At 37.1% G+C, this 20,502-nt stretch overlaps 1 long non-coding RNA gene across 1 annotated transcript; it reads right to left on the bottom strand.

Moving 5' to 3' along the window:
• Positions 1 to 246: 246 nt before the first annotated feature.
• On the bottom strand, positions 247 to 3,335 carry LOC133519173 (uncharacterized). Its single transcript, XR_009799590.1, has 2 exons — positions 1,926 to 3,335; positions 247 to 1,537 (listed from the first exon to the last, which is right to left on the bottom strand). It is a non-coding gene; the product is annotated as an uncharacterized LOC133519173 (long non-coding RNA).
• Positions 3,336 to 20,502: the final 17,167 nt, after the last annotated feature.

Here is a 20,502-nt window from a genome sequence, read left to right as displayed (position 1 = left end):
GCAGATCTCACAATGGGCAGATCGCAAAATGTGCAAGCAGATAATAATATAACTAACTATTAACTAACAACTGTCCCTTCCTATCGTATTGCTATGGCTACCGTGTTGGTTACAAATTAACGTTGATTAAATATTCAGATGTCCTTGTTTATTCTATTATTTTCTTCGCGTATTTTATATAATATATTCACCTATCATAGATTATTCTTTTTAACCAATGACTACTTTTAGAAAAGGACAGTGGTCTCTTTTGCTCTCTTTTTCGGCACGTTTTCCTCCTTCAACCCTGTCAAATGAAAATGGACCTTAGTGTGTTTTAATAGAGTGCTCTTATTAACATTTTTGACAGTTAATCTTCCTCCGTATGGAAAAACTTCTTATTTTAAAGTCGTACTAACAACTACACGGGCCCGCCAAGAATCGTTTCCTCTAGGACAAGGTTAAGGTCCAGGTTAAGTTCACGTCCGGATCTGCGGTATCGGCTCTACTCGGGTATTGAACACCCGTGACCCGCCCGGATGAAGAGAATTCAAGAAGACTTCTCATTCTCATCTACGAGTACAGTGTGATCTGCACATATTGCGACCTGCACATTTTACGAATTGCACATTTTGCGACCTGCACATTTTACGATTTGCACATTTTGCGACGTGCACATTTTACGATTTATACATTTTGTGACCTACTCGTTTTACGATTTGCACATTTTGCGACCTGCTCTTTTTACGATCTACACCTTCTGCGATTTGCATTAGTGCACATTTTGCGACTTGCACATTCAGCTATGCATCCTTATTCACGGCCCCCGAAATACGTTTGCGTAAAGTGGACTACCGATTGTATAAACTACATCACCAGATGTCACTATAAAATTGGTACCATTTAAAGGCATGAATACTACATTAAGAAGGTTGCTTATACCTCGTATGTCAAGACCTATCTTTATTGATAATGTTGTTACCTAGCAACTGTTGTTTACTGTCAAATAAATGTAAACAGAGATATGATTGATATGAACTTATTATTTCTCTATTAATTTTAAAGTGCAGAGCAGAGCATAGTAAAATCGGAGCAAGCATTAAACACGAGTCAAATTCAAATAGGGAAATTAGAATCCCTATAATTCTAGTGTTACAAAACCTGGAGGTTTAAAAAGTTAAGTGTTTAAGACAACGTCGAGAAGTTTAGATATTTTCGAAGGTAAGAAGAAAATACCAAGTTAACAGCACTACTCTTACAGGTGGAAGCTAAGTTTTGTAATATATATAAAAATGAAATTTGGCCATGTTATGAAGATAGCTTTGATAGTAAACTTTTAAACATTACAGTATGCACAAAATCTATCAATAATAATACAGATTTTCTATGTTTCTTGTCACAAATTCCCGATTATTACAAAGTATACATCGATGGTAGTAAAGCAGATTCCCATGTTCGAAGTGCAGTGTATGATCCTCAAACTAAATTTGTACAGAGCTTTAGGTTGCATGATGTATGTTCCATATTTACGGCTGAAGCATATGCTGTATTTGAAGCCCTGAAAGTTATAACCAGAGTGTCAGAATATAAACATTTCTTTATTTTCACTGATTCACTTAGCTTAATTTATGCATTACAGAATAATCAATTGCATTATGAAGATAATTTCATTTTGTACAAAAATATCTTATCACTATTTAAAAATAATAATGTAAATATAAATTTTATGTGGATTCCATCCCATACTGGTATAACAGGGAATTAAGTTGCAGACAAAGCTGCTTATTTAGGTATTAATGAATAAGATGAAAGATGTAGTACTAGAATTCCACTAACTGATTGTCAAGCTTCTGTGAAAACTGATGTTGCTAAGATGTGGATAGATTTCTGGACCAAAGACAGAGAGATAAAAGGAAGATGGTACGCTAGTATTCAAACTGACTTACCTGGAAAGCCTTGGTATGAGAAGATTAAGACGGGAAGACGTAGCTTTATTACCACCATCAATAGATTGCGGTTTGGTCACAACTGTGCACCAGCGCACTGACATGATGATGTGAGGACATGTACCATCGGCTATAAATGAAAATCTGGCTAGATTTTCATTTATAGCCGATGGTACATGTCCTCACTGCCAGAATGGTAGCGTTGCAGATGTTGAACACCTTATATTTAAATGCCAAGTGTTTTCATTTGAAAGACTAATCCTTGCAAGTGAATTAAGTGAAGTGTTTAATAATAATGTCCCCCGCCGCCTCACCGACATTCTTAAAAACGTTAACAGTTACGTTCCGTTATACAAGTATATTAAAAACACAGTGTTGAAGATTTAAAGTGAAGTGTTTTAAGTTTTAACAAAAGTGCATTCTCTGACATAAAACTCTTTAAATAATGTGTTTTGAACAAAACAAAGACTTGGTTTAAAGGACTCGCATCCAGGCCATACTGTAAAAAAAAAAAAAAGAAAATACCATCTTCCTTAGCGCTCATGTAGCGATGAAAACCAGTGATGATTATTTTAATTTTTGATTACGACAAACACTCTGCCAAGATTTGTGCAATTTGATTCCGCTAAGTTAGACGAGATAGAGTGCATCTATGGAGGTACGTGCGTAGACAAGACATACATCCTAGGCCTGAAATTCATTAGTACAAGAAGGACCCGAACCACGACATCATTCATTACTCATGTGTTTATTTTAAAGAATATCTGGAGCGAATTGTTTATGGAGCTAGAGAGCGAGACGAAATTACCAGGAATTCTCCTAATGTGCACTTTACCTGTCCTCACTTTACCTCCGGAATATCTTGAATTCAAGTCCAGTTGAATGTTAAGGTCAAGGAAGAAACGCTCAGTTGAGAACTAGGCAAGTTAGTTATGCGCACATGAAAGAGTTCCAAGTCAGAGTGAGACACAAGTCATAGAAGACAGAGATAATGCAGCTTTGTACACAAAGATGAACAAACAAGTAAAAAGAAGAACAATTCAAGTACTTACAACACCTAGTCTATTACTATCTTGTATACCAAATTGAAAGCAATAAACATAATTGTACTTGCTTTAGTATATAGTATGTCTTTTTCGGATTCCATTCTTTTAAAACCTTTCTACATAATATTAGGTCTACTTAGGCGGTTTACAAGTTAATGTTTTGTTTGATATCTTCTAAACAAAAAAACTATCAAAGTTACAAGAAATCAAACAAAAAATTCACTTGTATACGGCTCAAGTAGACCTAATATTATATAGTACGAAAGTACCTACACATATGGATGCATTTGTAGATATGCACGCACAACTTAGGTACATAGCTAGTTTCGTGAGAGTCAGAATCGCGGGTGTACAGTCAAGGTATTATATATGGATACGGACAAAGTGACAAAAATATGTACACACTACCTTAATATATAGGCAATTAAGGTCGTGTATACAATATTTTGGCACTTTGTCCGTATCAATATTTAATACCTTGACTGTACCTAAATAAAATCAAATGAAAAGCATACCATATTTTTGTACCTAATCTGTACTATTTAGTACCTCCTTTAAAAATAAAATGACTCGTATTATAATTGAATATGAAGGTACAAAAAAGGTACAAAAATTTGGCTTTTATAGAATTTATCAATAACCACGGGAACATAGCGTAATAAAGTACACCCGCGATTCTGACTCTCACCTAGTTTCGGATACAAAATAGAGATAGCGCTTTGAAATTAGTTTCCTTAAAATGCTTCAAGAGGGCTCTCTTTTCCTATATACTTAATTTACTCTTTGATACAATCCCTTAAATATGTACTTTTCTGAGTTCTTGGCAATGTACTAAATATAGGTAATAAATACATAATAGTGTTACGTTTGTTTCTCTGTAGTTAATGTTTTCAAATACTAACTTTATGTAAATCTTTGTCTACTCACAGATAGTGAATGCAACAAAATGCAAATTATGCAAAAACATATATAAATCTAAGAAACAGGTGCAAAACTTACGAAACCAACGACATCAGAACCCCTAGTGTAAATTTATTCGATAGCGTGACGTGACGTACGCGTTTGCGTTAAGTCTCATTTTGTATAGGATTTAGAAACAGCGCGCAAATCGGGACGTTTTGGAAACTCAAAATCCCATACAAAATGAGACTTAACGCAAACGCGTACGTCACGTTTCGCTGTCGAATAAATGTACACTAGGGGTACTGTTGTTTATATGGCGCCAATGGCGCCATGTTGATAATTACAAATGAATTTACAATGACATTTGTGTGCATCATTTTTAGGGTTCCGTAGCCAAATGGCAAAAAACGGAACCCTTATAGATTCGTCATGTCCGTCTGTCTGTCCGATTATGTCACCGCCACTTTTTTACGAGTATAATAAAGGAGGGTAAATAGCTCGACATATTTATTTAGGGGCAGAATTATGTTAGGTAGTAAAGTGAAGCTGCTACATTTTTAAATATTCTGTGTAGGTATCACGGGTGTTAGGTACAATGTATATTTGATGTAGATGTACTTCAGGAAATAGAAAATAAAAATGTTACATCGCTAAAAGTAGCAGGTAAGTCAGTTGCACCGGGATTAACCTTTGCCGATCCGGGTTATCCGCCTTTTCATCGCTTTTTCGCAAACGGATACGGTTACTGTTTTCATTAATTCTCTAATTCTATTATATCTGCACATACGGCGATAGCACCTAAAAATATACTCGTATCATGTATCGTGTCATGCGTCTCCCTTCTGCATGTTATTTGTTCAAATAATTATCCAGAAATGTGTGGGTTTATTGTATAAATATGCAATACGATATATCAACATTTATGGAAAATTATTTGAGTAGGTTGCTTCAGAAAACACGTTATAGGAACAATATTAGCAATAACGCCAATAACACATACCTATTTTGGCATGAAATTATTAAATGTGTTGAATTTTGTATAAAATAGGTTATGAGGAACGCTAAAATGACACAATATATAATATATGTTCCTTAAAACAATGAATTTTTTTTCGTATTTCGCGTCGTTTTTACCGTCATACTGGCAACAGCGCCTTAGCAGTCCACTCACGCGCCGGCACGCGCGACCACGCTCCGTGCCGATTGTCCTGCCAATTCGATGCTCGATTCATTTGCAACATTGTTCCCAAACTGCAATGTTACATGGAAAGTGACCGCCGTGAGACTGCGACGGCTGAATAAGAATGTGTTGCCAATGCCTGGTTTCACTGAACTTTTGTTACAGAACTACAATACACGATTTACCAAAGACCTCAGAGGTGTGTTTCTTTCGATTTCCTTCTCGTCGGATGAAAAGCAGACAATATTTTCATAATTATAATTACTGATGCAACTTTAGACTAAAGGTCCGATTCGAAGAATGAGATACGATAACGATAAGTTCTGGTTTCAATAAGTTCTCATTTAGATAACGTTTGTGTGTCGTATAATTAACAGAAGCAGCTCGATTCCGGCAACTTTGACGTTAGAAATATCGTAGATAGATCTTATTGGGATCACAGCGGAATCGAAATAAACGTTTTGACATGTCGTTTAGTTATCGATCTTTTAAAGATTTTTCCAATATCTTAAACGTGTCTTAATCATTCTTCGAATCGGGCCGTTTCTGATAAACAAGAGACGCTACTAGATAGAGTTTCCTACCTTGAATACAATTTCTCTCGCACAGTGACATTGACAATCGGCATCATGGGCGGGACAGCAATATAATTATGCGCGTGCAAAAGCAACCGGCAGGTCAATGTACGAAAATCTGTCTGAAAGTGTCTCTGCTTTAGTCATTGTTTGACGTTTGTTAGGTACCTATTCGTAGCTGTATGTGTTTGTGCTACGACATAATCATAATACTTATATGACTTCGTTGTGTATTATTATTGGTGGTCATATGTATCAGGTAGTAATCTTATTAGTCCACCTCGTGTAGTCTTTTAATATGTCGTTGTCACAAAAATACTCGCCGCTTCATCATGCCACGAGCAAATTTCTGTGCCGTCTCAAGTTACAAGGTAATTGGTTACTTTGTCAACTATCAACCTAAATATTAAGCAACTAATAGACTTCTGTCAAGAAATAAATCGCAATCAAGTAGCGCGGCGCCATTAGAATGGGCTGCAGTAAAGTGCAATCAAGCTGTTGGTCTGTTAAACCGGTGCTCTAACATATTGTAGTTGCTTATTACAGAGGAATGTGGTCAATGTGGAAATGGTAAATACCAGAAGCCATTTACTATAATAGTAGCGTTATTAAAAAATGCATGAAATTGAGAAATTAATTATATTAAAGGTCCTATTTAATTATAGAGAGCCGATGGCCACGAAGATATTAACATTGTTAACTACTTCAAAACATAAATATTTAAAGTATGCCACGTCGTAAAATCTTATAGGTACTTACACAATGAGCATTATAAGAATATACCTAGGTATTATGACTTATAAAAGTGGCCCAAAATGGTTCGTCATTCTTGCAACCCACAAGCGGTGTGAATATTGTATTTTTTTTTTGCGAATATTGCCGTGTAGTGTGCCTATAATTTTATTCGTTTTTACGAACAAGCTTAAAACTCAGTACAGTCACAGAATAAGTGAATACTCAATGCTTATTCTTTTTTCAACTTAAGAAGATTAAACCATTTTAAAGCCAGTCATTAACAGTGCAACGACTTAAATAAGTATCGCATTGTGAAGCTGACGTGCGTTGAATTAAGGTGTCAAGTGCCGTCTATAATTTGCCTGACAGTATAACAATCGGCAACGCCGGTGGTCGCGAACATTGTTGGGACAGTCCGGGTTCTCGGAAGGTGACCGAGCGGCAGGGCCCACCGTAAAGCCTCTATACCTAGGAGCTCGTAAACCCCTCTACGGCCTGTAATTACAGGAATCTGTTAGGTCAGACGACGCATGAGGAAGCTTAGCTGTAATGATTAGGTTTAGCTACGCAGAAATATTGCCGCTTAAAACGATTTCAATGCTCGTAAACTGATATTATGGTGCACGAACAGTTAGGGAAGGTAATTGGTACCACAGTAAATAAGTCTTATTTTATAGAGATCGGCTTATCTACATAAATGTCTTTACTACTTGCTTAGTAAATTAATTAGCTTGCTTAATAAAAATTTAATAATTCCCTCGAAAGCCCAATTAGCGGATGTTATAATAATTTATCTTTAAATATTGCATGTAGGTAGAATTGTAAACGCAGTAAAAGCAAACATTATCGATGAATAAATTGCTGCTTAAACGATTGCGTTTAATGACTTGTTTCTTTATACGGTTACAATGATATGTTTTAGCATTTTGTTAATGTTTTATTTATACCTACTCAAATTTTACTCAAGAATTTTGAGTGGGACGACCAAGTAGGCGGGGATATAATGTTGAACACGATAAAATCCTCGTGTTATTCGCGTTAACTAAAACAATTAAAGGTCTATAAAAGTATATAGCGAGTCATTACACGGTAGAGTAAAGATTGATGTCTAGTCATGTCACTTTCGCCTTGCCCCGTCATATCCTTCGGTGTTTGGCTTGTCAAACGAGACCAATGATCGCTCGGACCGGCGTGGAGTCTTGCCAGTACGAAACCTTTAGATCTCTAGTTAGTACAGATTTTGAACCAATACCCAAATGCTTTTTTATTTTCATTTTCAATCTCAGTAAGTAAAATCGGAAACGATTAATTGTGTACTCCACTCCCTTCGTGTGTGTATTGTATTTCTATTTTTTAGACATTGTCCTAATTGAACAAACGATAATATTGAGCAAACGATACTATTATGGATCGATGAGATTAAAGACCTTGAGGCGTATTCTGATTGTAATAATGTTATCATTTGATCTGAAATTGTTATGGGTCTGGTCTGTCAATGTCAAAAATGACTGAACAAACGTCACTTTTGACACAGAGATCATGTCCATAACAAATCCAAACCAAATTAATATCCTGTTATCATAATCAGAATTCGTTTCCATGTAACAAATAATATTTATTTAATATATATATCGTTGTATAAGTACCCTCAACACAAGCCTTATTGAGCTTACTGTGGGACTTGGTCAGTTTGTGTAACAAACAATGTCCTATAATATTTATTTATTTATTTTGTTCACGCATGCACAGGGGCAAATATCATAGCGCGTTGCAATCATAATAAGTTTGCGCGGTAAAAGTTTCAAAATTTCTAGATCTACAGATTTTTCTGTACATCTGGCAACTGTAGGCGCGCCGGCGACGGGCAGCGCGGCTCGGCACGCCGGGCAGGCCCGTGTGACGTTGATAATGCTGCGAGGTGACGTATCTAGGCGCGCCGCTGCACTAGATCTCGCGACAAGCCGCGCGAGATAAATCCGTACTCGCTATCTATTTCAATTCCATCGGAGCGCGCGATATCATACAAATCTCGGCCTTATTCTGTCTGCCGACGCCAGCGACCCACGACAGACCACCCAAGACGATATACACCACTCCTAAATATAAAGCGGCTGTCTATCTGTTTATTATTTGTTATACAGAGCGATTCAACAAAACCCAACGAGTATAATGAAAATAAATCGGATATTTTTTATTAACGCCGAACTTTATATAAGTAGGTTGTGTAAAATCTAAAATTCGAAGGCACTTCATTCTTTTATGCGGCGCGATGCACTAAAGAACTTAATTTAACTTTATATATTAAAATGAGATACGTAAAGTCATTATAGTTATCCGCTCTGATTATAAATCTTGTGTTTGTAAACGAAGTGGAGATGATAATAAAGTGTTCAGATTTTTATTTTTCGCGGTGCATTGGGGGGCGACCCTCATATTTCAAGATGTCTGGTCAAAGAGAATTGCATGTCGCGGTTGGCCAAAGACATATAACCTAAGTAGACTACAAAAACGCAGTCCAAAAACAAGATAGATAGATAAACACTTTATTCATTATTTATTTATTATTATTACATGAAATAAACTTATAATCTAATACAGTTTCCTGCGAAACTGTTTGCACAGTTTGACTGCAGGCGCGAGTCTCTGTTATAAGTACTTACATACATAATACATATCAACGTAACATATTATTAATTAAAACTAACACCATAAATATAACTCACTTCACTTGAGTGACACTTGCAGGCACAGGTATACAACTGTCACCCAAGTGTTTTCATTAGGTGCAGCTTTGGTGTTTTTTTAAATTTAATTTTATTGGGCTCAAGTCTGATATTTTCAGGCAGACTATTTAAAAAATACGGCAATCTTTTTCTTGATGTTCTTTTTCTTAATCTCCATAATAGTTGGTAACGTGGCGTATTTCATATTTTTGCACAGCCACTGATCTTGTATCATGTTTATGTTCTAATCGTGTCGACATATGCACCTTATTGCTGTGGTTGTTAATAGCTAAGAGGTATTTGTGTTTTAAACTGACTGGGAGTATTTTACAAATGTTAAAGTTTATTATAATTACCTTTACAGCTGTTTCTAGTTTTGTACTGACAAGTAACTTTAAGAATTTAATTTGTATCGCTTCTACTTTATCTATGTACGATTTGAACGAGACCATAGCAATCAAGGGCATAGCTTAACACGGAATCAACTATGGCAAAGTATAAGCATTTTAATAATATTAATTGGTACTTTAAAGCTAAGGTGGTAAAATCTTCCTAAAATTTATATGTTGTTGCCAAGAAAATGCGGAATCTATTTTAACACCTAAATATGTAACACAATTCACTTTTTCTATTGGTCTAGAATGGCAATCGTGTAAGTTATTATGAAGGCAAGTAAAACTGTGGGTATACATAGGGAGGAGGGAGGAGGGCATTTCTGATGGACCTTAATATGGCGATTGTATAATTAGGAGCTTAGTTTTATCTGAATTCAATATAATGCCATTGTCATGAGACCACTTAACTAGGTACTGAATCTATATCTTGTTGAACTAGACGACAAGTTTCTATCATATTGGTTCCTGGGTAGGGTAAGGTAGGGTACATAGATCGTCAGCAAACATGTGTGCGGAACAGTTTCGCAAAACTCCACATAAGCTATTTACATGCATTTCCCACAACATACATGGTAATTATAAGGAGATACTTATTAAACATTGGCATGCAGCTTAAATTAAAAGATAAACTAACGATTTGAACAAAGTAATAATAAAAACATAAAAGGACATAACCATGTGTCGTGGCAGAGAATTGCCGCTGGCTAAGCATGATGATGGGGCAAGCCATATCGCTGATATTCTGCCAAGACCTTACATAAAAGTTTGTGCAATGCTTTATGACGTACGTGTAAGTGTTGTGTTAGTGTAATTGTGTATATATGCGAGGCACGGCAATATTTTCTATTTGTTATTTGTTTAATTATTACTTTAACGTGAAAAAAATATAGTGACATAAGTACATTTTTATTTTAAACAGGGATAGTTTTTCGGCTATTTTGCTGCTGCCACTGCTGCCGTGTGTAACCCACCATGTAGGAGAAAGAGTACTGTGCTGGCACGCAGTCTTCGTTGGTAAGCCAGGAGGGTTCATGAAGGAGGACCTAGGAATGTTACGAAAAGGGTCAAGCTATATTCGACTTGTACAACGTTTCCAAGGGTTTTGTGAGAGTAAATAGGTATTTTATTTTTGTGTATAGATCTAGATCATAGACTCATTGGTATTTTAATTATAATTAAGCTTGAGCTTTAAAGCGCATGACAATATGTATGAGGTTTGACATTGTCAGTTTTGTGACGATTTCTAACCGGCCGTTAATGGTACCTACACAGTTAAGTCAAAAAGTCCTTAATAACACGTGCTTCTTTTAAAATTGTTTAATGTTCCTATTGAAATTTAATTCATATCTCTATAATATCGTCGACCATCATAAATTTCATTGAATAATATTGAAATAGCAGATTATTGTAAGAAAGTAAGTAGATATGTGTAGTAAAGTGTGTTTTTAGACAAATCTATTGTAAACACAAGCGACGTCTATGTTTGAATGTCTCGGCTGTATACGGCGACCGCTGGAATCTCTTGAAAATTCCAATATTCGGCAATAATATCTCGACGATTTATTACAAGCTGTAAATATCTTAACATTTGTAAAATATATTATTGATCATAATTCGATTTGGTAAAGCAAGGTCCGAATACGAAGAATATCTCAATAAATATGATCACACAACGTTCAGAAATGCCGCATGGTTTGACTCGCCTGAGCCAAAACCTAGTAAGAGCAAAAACTTTTGAATATTCACCTATGCAGCATCATGACTAAATTTTGTGTCAAAATTCAGTAAAGCGGCTGTAAAACAACATAAGTAGGAGAGTATTGAGTACTTTAAAAGTTTGGCTCCTGTAAGGTTTTAATTTGGGACAGCCGCTGATCCTTTTATCAATTTTAATTCAGAATAATGTCAGTCAGTATATTAAGGAGCACATTTCCACGTTGCATGTAAGCTCACAATAGAAGCAACAAGCCTCGACTATGGCGGTTAATGCAAGCGGGACACTATCTGAACATTGCTTTTAAGTGACAGTTAAATGAAAGCCGGGAGATGAATAATGCGGGCCAGACAAGGCGTTAACGACGCCAAGCCGTACGATGGAGACAGGACATTTACGGGCTGGAGTAGTACTTAGTAAATAATTAATGTGCAAGAGGATGCATTTCACCAGATAGCGACATTGGGAGTGTGCATAAACTGGTAGGGGGCAGCACAGCAGACGTCAGATTTTTGACGCGAGGTCTAATGTAGCCCACATGATGGCAGAACCTACTATGCACAAGAAAACGTACGAGAACGGTAGAGCACTTGCTTTGGCGTGAAGTATCAATGTTTATGCTTCCGATTCAGCGCACAAAACACAAAATAGCAGAACCTCCATATTTATGATATTTAAATAAGTATATCGAATTGACCTGTTTTATAAGTAGGTGTTTAGATTCCCTCATATTTGATTTTGGTAAAAAAAAATGCCGACAGCGCACTTCACTCCTTAAATAACGTCTAAGTTCATCGTCATGTCGTCGTCATCGTCATCGTCGTGTGTTGGTCGTCGTCATGTCCTTGTAACCTAGCCTAGCGCCATCGGAGAGATTTCGAAATATTACCTATTTATAGCTGCCAGCTGGACACTTTAGTAACAACAGTTCTCCCATAAGAGATTGTTCTCCTTACCCTCCATACCCAGAATCACTGTAAATATAAAACAAATGCAGAGATGTTGAACCTATTTTAAAGAGTTCGGAATCTTGACACTTGCGTATGTATGTTATCTTGAGTATGAAAGTTTGTAAGATCCCATAGTCATCTTTTTAGGGTTCCGTACACAGCGGGGAAAACGGGATTCTATTACTAACACTTCGCTGTCTGTCCGTCTGTCTGTCTGTCTGCCCGTCTGTCACCAGGCTGTATCTCATGAACCATGATAGGACTAGACAGCTGAAGTTTTCACAGAAGTATTTATGTTACCGCTATAACAACAAATACTAAAAAGTACGGAACCCTCGATGGGTAAGTCCGACTCGCACTTGTCCGGTTTTTTAGTTCAATGTTTTTTCATAACATTAAATAATATTAGCCAATATCATCTTGCTAGACTTATATGGCAAAAAATGTAGACACATTTTAGTTCTGTTTTGCACACAATTGAATTTTCTATGCGGTGTGTTGCCCGCAATCCCAGCAGAAATAATCAGCTCGGGTTAAGCCTAGCGCGTTGTTTCCATATATCGTCGTGGGTGGTATCTCGATCTTGTTATTTCCCAAAGAGAAAAAAACATATCCCTAAAGGAAATTAGTCCTCTCTAAAACACGGTCCGGACATGTGTTACTTTTTTCGCTTTAAACTGGTCTCAGGAATAAGATTTATGATTTGTTTCTTTCCTCACCAACATAAACCTGCGGTCAAGTAAACGTGGGATTAATTAAAATGGTAGATTGTTAAAATTCAAATTATCCTTAGTTGAAGAGACTTGGAGAGTTGTTTTTTTATTGCTCTCGGTTTGTTTGATTTCGTAATCCGTTTTTGGTGCATTTGCCTTTGGATTTTGTATTTTATGTGATGATAAGAGCGGGTACGCCGCAGGTAGGGCGTAGCACAGGTAGCGCAAACAGCTACTGTGCGAGATCCTGAGTACACAGCTTACTCATACAACAATACGACCACGGTAGGTGAACAACGATACTGGGCCCAAACACTGCAGGTACTCGAGATCTCAAATAAAATAAATACTTTTTTAGGCTTGCGTCGTTCTTTCAATCTCGCTTAAGTTTTTTCAATAAACTTACCTGGAATGTTGGGAATGCGTTATCAGAGAGTGACAAAGCTCGAATAGGTACTCTGTGGCTCGAAATTGTTAATTGATAAATATTCGTCGATTGCCATCGTTTTACCTGAGAATACAGTTTTTCAGCAAGTAGGTATATCAACACATACGTATATTAAATACATACTTACCTATGAACAAGAAGACATATCCAGTAGATACTTATAGGATACTAAACGACAGTGTTTATAGAGGCTCTAAGCACAATACATTTTGTCTCTTCTTAGGTGGAACTACTCATCGCTCATCAATTAATCCAGCTGATGGATGATGAGATATGGTGAAAGGCCACAATTACTGGAAGAGCGTGACATCAAACAGGACCAGTATCCAAAGCAGCTTGCGGTATGGTCACCACGCAGCGATGCAAATCGGTCGACAGGAGCATCGGTTGTTTGCGCCGGGTAACAAGAGTCTGCTAACTGCGCGAGCACACACCCGACACTCCTTGTGCTAACAGTTTTTTCAGGCCGTGTTGGCACAGCGCCTGCTTCTCGCTATCGATGGCAAATAACGAGAAAAAATGCGAATTCGTTTTGAGAGCGCTTACTTTGTTGTTGGCTCTTTACGAAAGTTGTAGCTTGATTTTACTTTGTCGACAAAATGTTAATTCTAATCTGAATATTTACAAATCATTACTGATTAGACTAAACTAGCGCATGGAAGGATGAATGGGCCGCTGCACATTCAGATTCTCGCCCGGGAATCGTGGACCCCACACGCTAGCTTCCAGGGTTTCCCCGAAAACTATGGTGCCGTTTTAACAGACTTGGAACGGGCCACGGTTGCTGCAGTTATTTCATAAACAAGTAGGGATGGAATGATCCAGTTATCTGGGAATGCGGCGAGGAAATCCAAACAATAGAACACATCATTTAATGTTGCCCTCTGCACTCATACACTGGAGCTAGAGAAGTCCTGCTGCAACTGACACCCGATGCAGCAGTATGGCTCAACAGCTTAAATGTTGACCTATAACTTTTTCGATTTGTATTCTTTTGGACCCGTTTTATTATTTCGTGATAAAACTGTAAAATATTATCTATGTACCTAATTGCCTTTTTGTAAAATATGTCATACGACTAAATAAATAACTGATTTGACTAGGAAGCTAGAAAAAATAATTTAGATATAGCTATTATTACAAATACCTCCTAGCTATCGTTTGCTTATCAGAATCGCTTTATTATGACTAGGTATATCCCGTACACCGTCTACACCTACTTTTTAAACCATAAAAATGATGAAAGTAGAGTACTGGCACTTACATACCAAGTTGCTTTGGCTTTCAACTTAGATATAATTATTGTTTTCTCTTTGATATGTTCCTAACATAAAGTCACCTCCGAAATACATATTGTGAAATGTGCAATGTTGACACAAATGAATAAGAAAAACAGCGTTAGCATTTTATGCCTGTTCCCACGATTCGGTTCAGGACTTCCGTGTTGATTTTGTCCACATATGGTATTCTTGGCTAAAATATAGCACTGCAAATGAAACAAACTCACTTATTTACAGTAACATACCATTAGATTATGTAGGTATTTTCGTCGGTATATACTTCAGCTTCACATATGGGTAGGTAGTTCATATTATAAAAATAGTAATTTAAGGGCATATACAAATATATCTATTTCCTGACGCTGAGTATATTCAAGCAACAAAAAGTTTTTCTGGACATAATTAATACCGTGTCGGGTAGTCTGATTCTCACGGAGTATCGCGACGAAGGCACCGGGACGGATTAATGTAAATAGGCGAGCTGCCGGGTAATACCGTCAGGAAGCACGCCCATCACCACCGGCAATCGGACGCATGTCCATGGGCATACGACAACATGGATGCGTATCCTGGACTTGAGCTGGACTTTTGTAACAGCCGCGCTGCCGCCATATTATGTGTAGTACTGTCAGGAAGCCCGCCCATCACAACCGGCAATCGGACGCGTGTTCATGTGCATACAATATGGATAAGTGTCTTTTAGTAACTGGTTTTGAGCTGGCTTTAGTAAATAGACGAGCTCTCGTCATTCGATATGTAATATCACTAGGAAGCACGCCAATCACCACCGGCCATCGGGCATGTGTCCATATCACACGACATCGTGGGTGCGTCCTTTAGTAACGGGACTTGAGCTGGACTTTAGTGAATATGCCAGCTGTGTGTGTAATACCGTCAGGAAGCACGCCCATCACCACTGGCCATCGGACCCGTGTCCATAGCATAGGACAACGTGGAGACGTGTCCTATGCTATGGACACGGGTCTCCTCCGGTAGCTGCACTTTAGTAAATAGGTGAGTGTCAGGTAATACCGCCAGGAAGCACACCCATCACCACTGGCCATCGGGCCCATGTCCATAGCATAGGACTTCGTGGAGACGTGTCCTATGCTATGGATACGGGTCTCCTCCGGTAACTGGACTTTAGTAAATAGGGGAGTGTCAGGTAATACCGCCAGGAAGCACACCCATCACCACTGGCCATCGGGCCCATGTCCATAGCATAGAACAACGTGGAGACGTGTCCTATTCTATGGACACGGGTCTCCTCCGGTAGCTGGACTTTAGGAAATAGGTGAGTGTCAGGTAATACCGCCAGGAAGCACACCCATCACCACTGGCCATCGGGCCCATGTCCATAGCATAGGACAACGTGAAGACGTATCCCATGTTATGGACACGGGTCTCCTCCAGTTTTTATTTGTTATTAGTCCCTTTATTAATTATTTAAAATCTAATTTAATCAATTTTAAATTAAGTATAAATTTCGGACAATTAATTTTGTGTCAGAATTTATGCCTAGACTAGGTACTTTTACCTACCCGTAATAATAATCCTAACAATTTTACACGAGGAAAGGTAAAGGTAAGGAAAAGTACTAAGGAAAGGTATTTGTTACGTGTGCTTAAATCATAAAGAGTAAAGTGAGACAATCGACAATGGACACAGTGTATCAGATAAAAATGAAGATTGAAGAGTGAATTATCGATGTCGCGCTCGAGGCAAAGTTTGTACAGCCGTCGCCGAACGAAACGAGAAAAAATCCAAAAAGGTAGCTGGGAACGGCACGACATCCTGCCCTTTCATTAATAAACTTTCAGTTTTTCTGTAAGCGGCAGTGTGGTCACAATTATCCATTAATGATTGATTATTCCGTGTTTACTTTCAATTTATACAAAGTCACTGTTTGGTTGCTCCGTGAGACAATGCCACGCCTGTCGGCCAAGTTATGACATCGAGGTAAACTTATTTGGTTACAATCTGGAAAGCTTTTCAAGCTACTTACTCGTAGTAGGTAATTCATAATCCATAATTTTAATTTAAGAAACAATTGTTACGCAGCTGATAAGATCAGGGTTGCCAAATCCGTCTACGGGTTAATTTCGTGCAACGGCATTTGCGGCTATTCTAACTACAGTATGCGCTTGCTGACTAGCATACTGCATAGCAGATCATATTTAATACCAATAATCAAAAACAGATGGCGTCCTGTAGCCAGTAAAAAAAACGCAATGTTGAGTTGCGCTCCGAACTCGACTCGACTTAGTGAGCTACTTTGTTGTGTGAAGGTGCGATATGTGGTACGACTTAGAAAGTATATGTTTATTATATTGTTCGATATTCATGTATATCGAACGTTTTATCCATTTTACAATATAATCTGTTTACGAGGAACTTATAGGTGGTTAAATATTTGTATTTACGAGATTAGCGAGTGGACAAATTGGAATTGGACAAATTTGGAAACGGACGAAATCGTAATGTGCCGGGATTTCCCTATTTCATATATTGCCAACCTTTTTAGGGTTCCGTAGCCAAATGGAAAAAAACGGAACCCTTATAGATTCGTCATGTCCGTCTGTCTGTCCGTTTATGTCACAGCCACTTTTTCCCGAAACTATAAGAGCTATACTGTTCAAACTTGGTAAGTAGATGTATTCTATGAACCGCATTAAGATTTTTACACAGAAATAGAAAAAAAAAATTTTGGGTGTTCCCCATACTTAGAACTGAAACTCAAAAAATCTTTTACAGTACATATGGGGCTACTTTATAGCACTAGTGCGAGAAGTAGCATATTACGTTACTGTGTCGAACATTTAAAGGGCCATATGTACTGTAAAACGTTGTACGATACATGTGCGAATAGGTAATTCGCAACTCGTGTCGATTTAAAACACTCCCTTCGGTCGTGTTTTAATTTATCGCCACTCGTTTCGAATTTCCTATTTTTCGCACTTGTATCGTAATGTACTATTTTCATCAAACCCATACGTGTGGGGTATTTATGGATAGGTCTTCAAAAATGATATTGAGGTTTCTAATATATTTTTTTTCTAAACCGAATAGTTTGCGCGAGAAACACTTCCAAAGTGGTAAAATGTGTCCCCCCCCCGTAACTTCTAAGGTTAAGGTTCTTGTAAGGTTGTCTGGAAGAGATCGCTTCTTAGCGATAAGACCGCCTGTTGTTACCTAACTTTTACGTGTTTTTTCATTTCCTGTCTATTTTTAAATGTATGGTGCACAATAAAGAATATTTACTTACTTACTTACTTACTTCTAAAATAACACAATGATAAAACTAAAAAAAATATATGAAATACATTACCATACAAACTTCCACCGAGAATTGGTTTGAACGAGATCTAGTAAGTATTTTTTTTAAAACGTCATAAATGGTACGGAACCCTTCATGGGCGAGTCCGACTCGCACTTGGCCGCTTTTTTACTAATTTAAGTATTAACTCATAATCATGAGAAGTGATGAGAGATTATTGTCTGAATTGTCAAAAACCTAATATAAATCCATGCTAGCATTCGTGAATCAACCTACATATATCTGTGCTCTGTTATTTAAAATAAAACAATGGACGTTATTTTTAAACTTTTATTAAAGGTTTATTACCGAAAACCTACTTTGATTTACGGGTCAACTTGGACGAGTTGAATAACACCTTAGCAGTTTTTTTTCCTTTTTAGGCAACACTGATGGTTCCAATACATAGTGACCGGGTGCGTGCGCAATACTATTATTTCGTCTTGAAAAAAATAATGGGAAGTATGCTTTTCTTCCGAATGTTGTTGGCTGAAAAATTTTCGACTGTCCTTGTGTCAATAATTAATACATGAAATTTTATGGTGTCTTACGTTAATCAGTGTTTATTCGTAAGTTTAAATAAAAACCTGAATTCGACAACCCATACATGTGCAATTGTGCACGTAGCCGGGGAATCCATGAGTCGGGGTGTCTTTGATCACTTATACATGGTGAAATTGATCAAATAGTTACAGGAGTTATTTTTGGAGTTTTCGATGTTTTCATGTATACTTTCAATACTTATATAATAAATAGGTTTCATTTGTGAGTCTGTAGTACAGGTAGAGAAAGTAGAATTGTAAGTTTGTATGTAGGGGTTGATCTCCGCAACTGCTCATCCGATTTAAAAAATACTTTCACCTGTTTCTTTTCTATAGAATTAACGTTCAGGGTGGAAATTGGCTATATTTTATCATGCTGCTTTGCTTTCGTTTTTCATTATACGCGCGTGAGACACCTGAAGATCTCGAACAAATGCTCAACGATCTAAGCCAGGCATCGATGCAAGTTGGTCTAAAAATGAATATGGAGAAAACAAAGTTGATGAGTACTGCTGAAAAGGCAACCAATTCATTGGAATGCAAAACGATGAAGAGAGTAAGCGATTATGTATATTTGGGTCACAAAATAACGCTAGACGGAAACCCCTTGGATGCTGAAATTAGTAGGCGCATTCAATTGGGATGGGGCGCATTTGGCAAACTGGGCAATGTTTTCAAGTCCAAAATCCCACAGTCACTGAAAACCAGGGTTTACAACCAATGCGTCCTCCCAGTACTGACCTACGCATGCGAGACATGGAAGTTGACTGTCGGAAGGGTCCGCCAGTTAAAAGTGGCACAGAGAGCTATGGAACGAGCGATGCTTGGGATATCCCTACGAGACACAATTCGGAATGTGTACATTCGCCAACGCACAAAAGTTACCGACATCGCTAAAGAAATTGCGCAGCTGAAGTGCGAATGGGCCGGCCATTATTTTTGCATATTTGACATTGTTTTCTTTCTTATTGATTTTATTTTATTTTCATTTTATTATTGCTTTTCTATACATTCTTGCTTGACGATCCTTTTCAGGTGAGCTATTAGGTATGTAATATTTTTTAAATTAATTGTTGTCATATCCATATTACATTTATCGTTTGACATGATTTTGACGTATATTGCATTCGTCGTCCGCCCATTAGTTAAAAAAGTAGCCTTAACCTTAAAATGATATATAACTTAAAAAGTACATAAGTATCCTATTTTTACGGGCTTTTCAGTGGGTTTAGTTTAGATTGTCAGTAAAAAAGTAGTGATTTCAAAGTAACCCCATTCTTAATATAATTTTGATCACGTTGTTTAAATTCATTTTTGAAAAAATATAAGTCTATTATTTTTTTATTTGGCGGGCTGAAAGATGAGAAAATACCGATTATTATATTTTAATTTCACATTTTTACGTACATTACGATCGTCAATAAATGGGTCCAAACTCTAAAATTGATTAAAGTAACCCCAGTTTACGGTACTCCTGATTAAAAAAATTGGCCGGATTTGTCCCGAAAAAATATTATAATATTTACTTTCGATTAAAATCAAAGTGATATTTGTTCATTTGATGCATATATTTTTGTAACACGTCACGATACTAGAAAGATATTGGTAGACGGAAAAGTCCCTAATCTTAGGGAAAATCCGTCTAAAAAAAAAATATTAACCTGTAGTACTAGTTAGTTTAATACATATAAATAGTTTTATATTGTGAAATTAATGCTTAACCTGCTACATTAATTTAATTTATTAATAAGTATATGTATATCGTCACAGTTATGACAAGCCAAAGGGAACTTATTAAAAATATGACGGTATTGCCCTCATAGAAAACCTTATAGAAAAATCTCATTAGACTAAGTAGGACTTCCCAATAGTGCTAAGTCAAAGATAATGGTTGCTAAATGGCACTTAAAGTATAAACATAAATCTTTTGTATGGAATGGCTCAAACAACCAGTGGCTGAACCCACAGATATTTACAACCTATTGTGAACGCTATCTTCTGTCCTACTAATTGAGTCATCCTACACCACGAATGGCATTGTTTTCGCAAAACTCCGA

Source organism: Cydia pomonella, chromosome 6 (assembly GCF_033807575.1).
Source record: "Cydia pomonella isolate Wapato2018A chromosome 6, ilCydPomo1, whole genome shotgun sequence".
Classification (NCBI taxonomy): Eukaryota; Metazoa; Arthropoda; class Insecta; order Lepidoptera; family Tortricidae; genus Cydia; species Cydia pomonella.
This window is presented reverse-complemented; position numbering and strand designations above follow the sequence as displayed.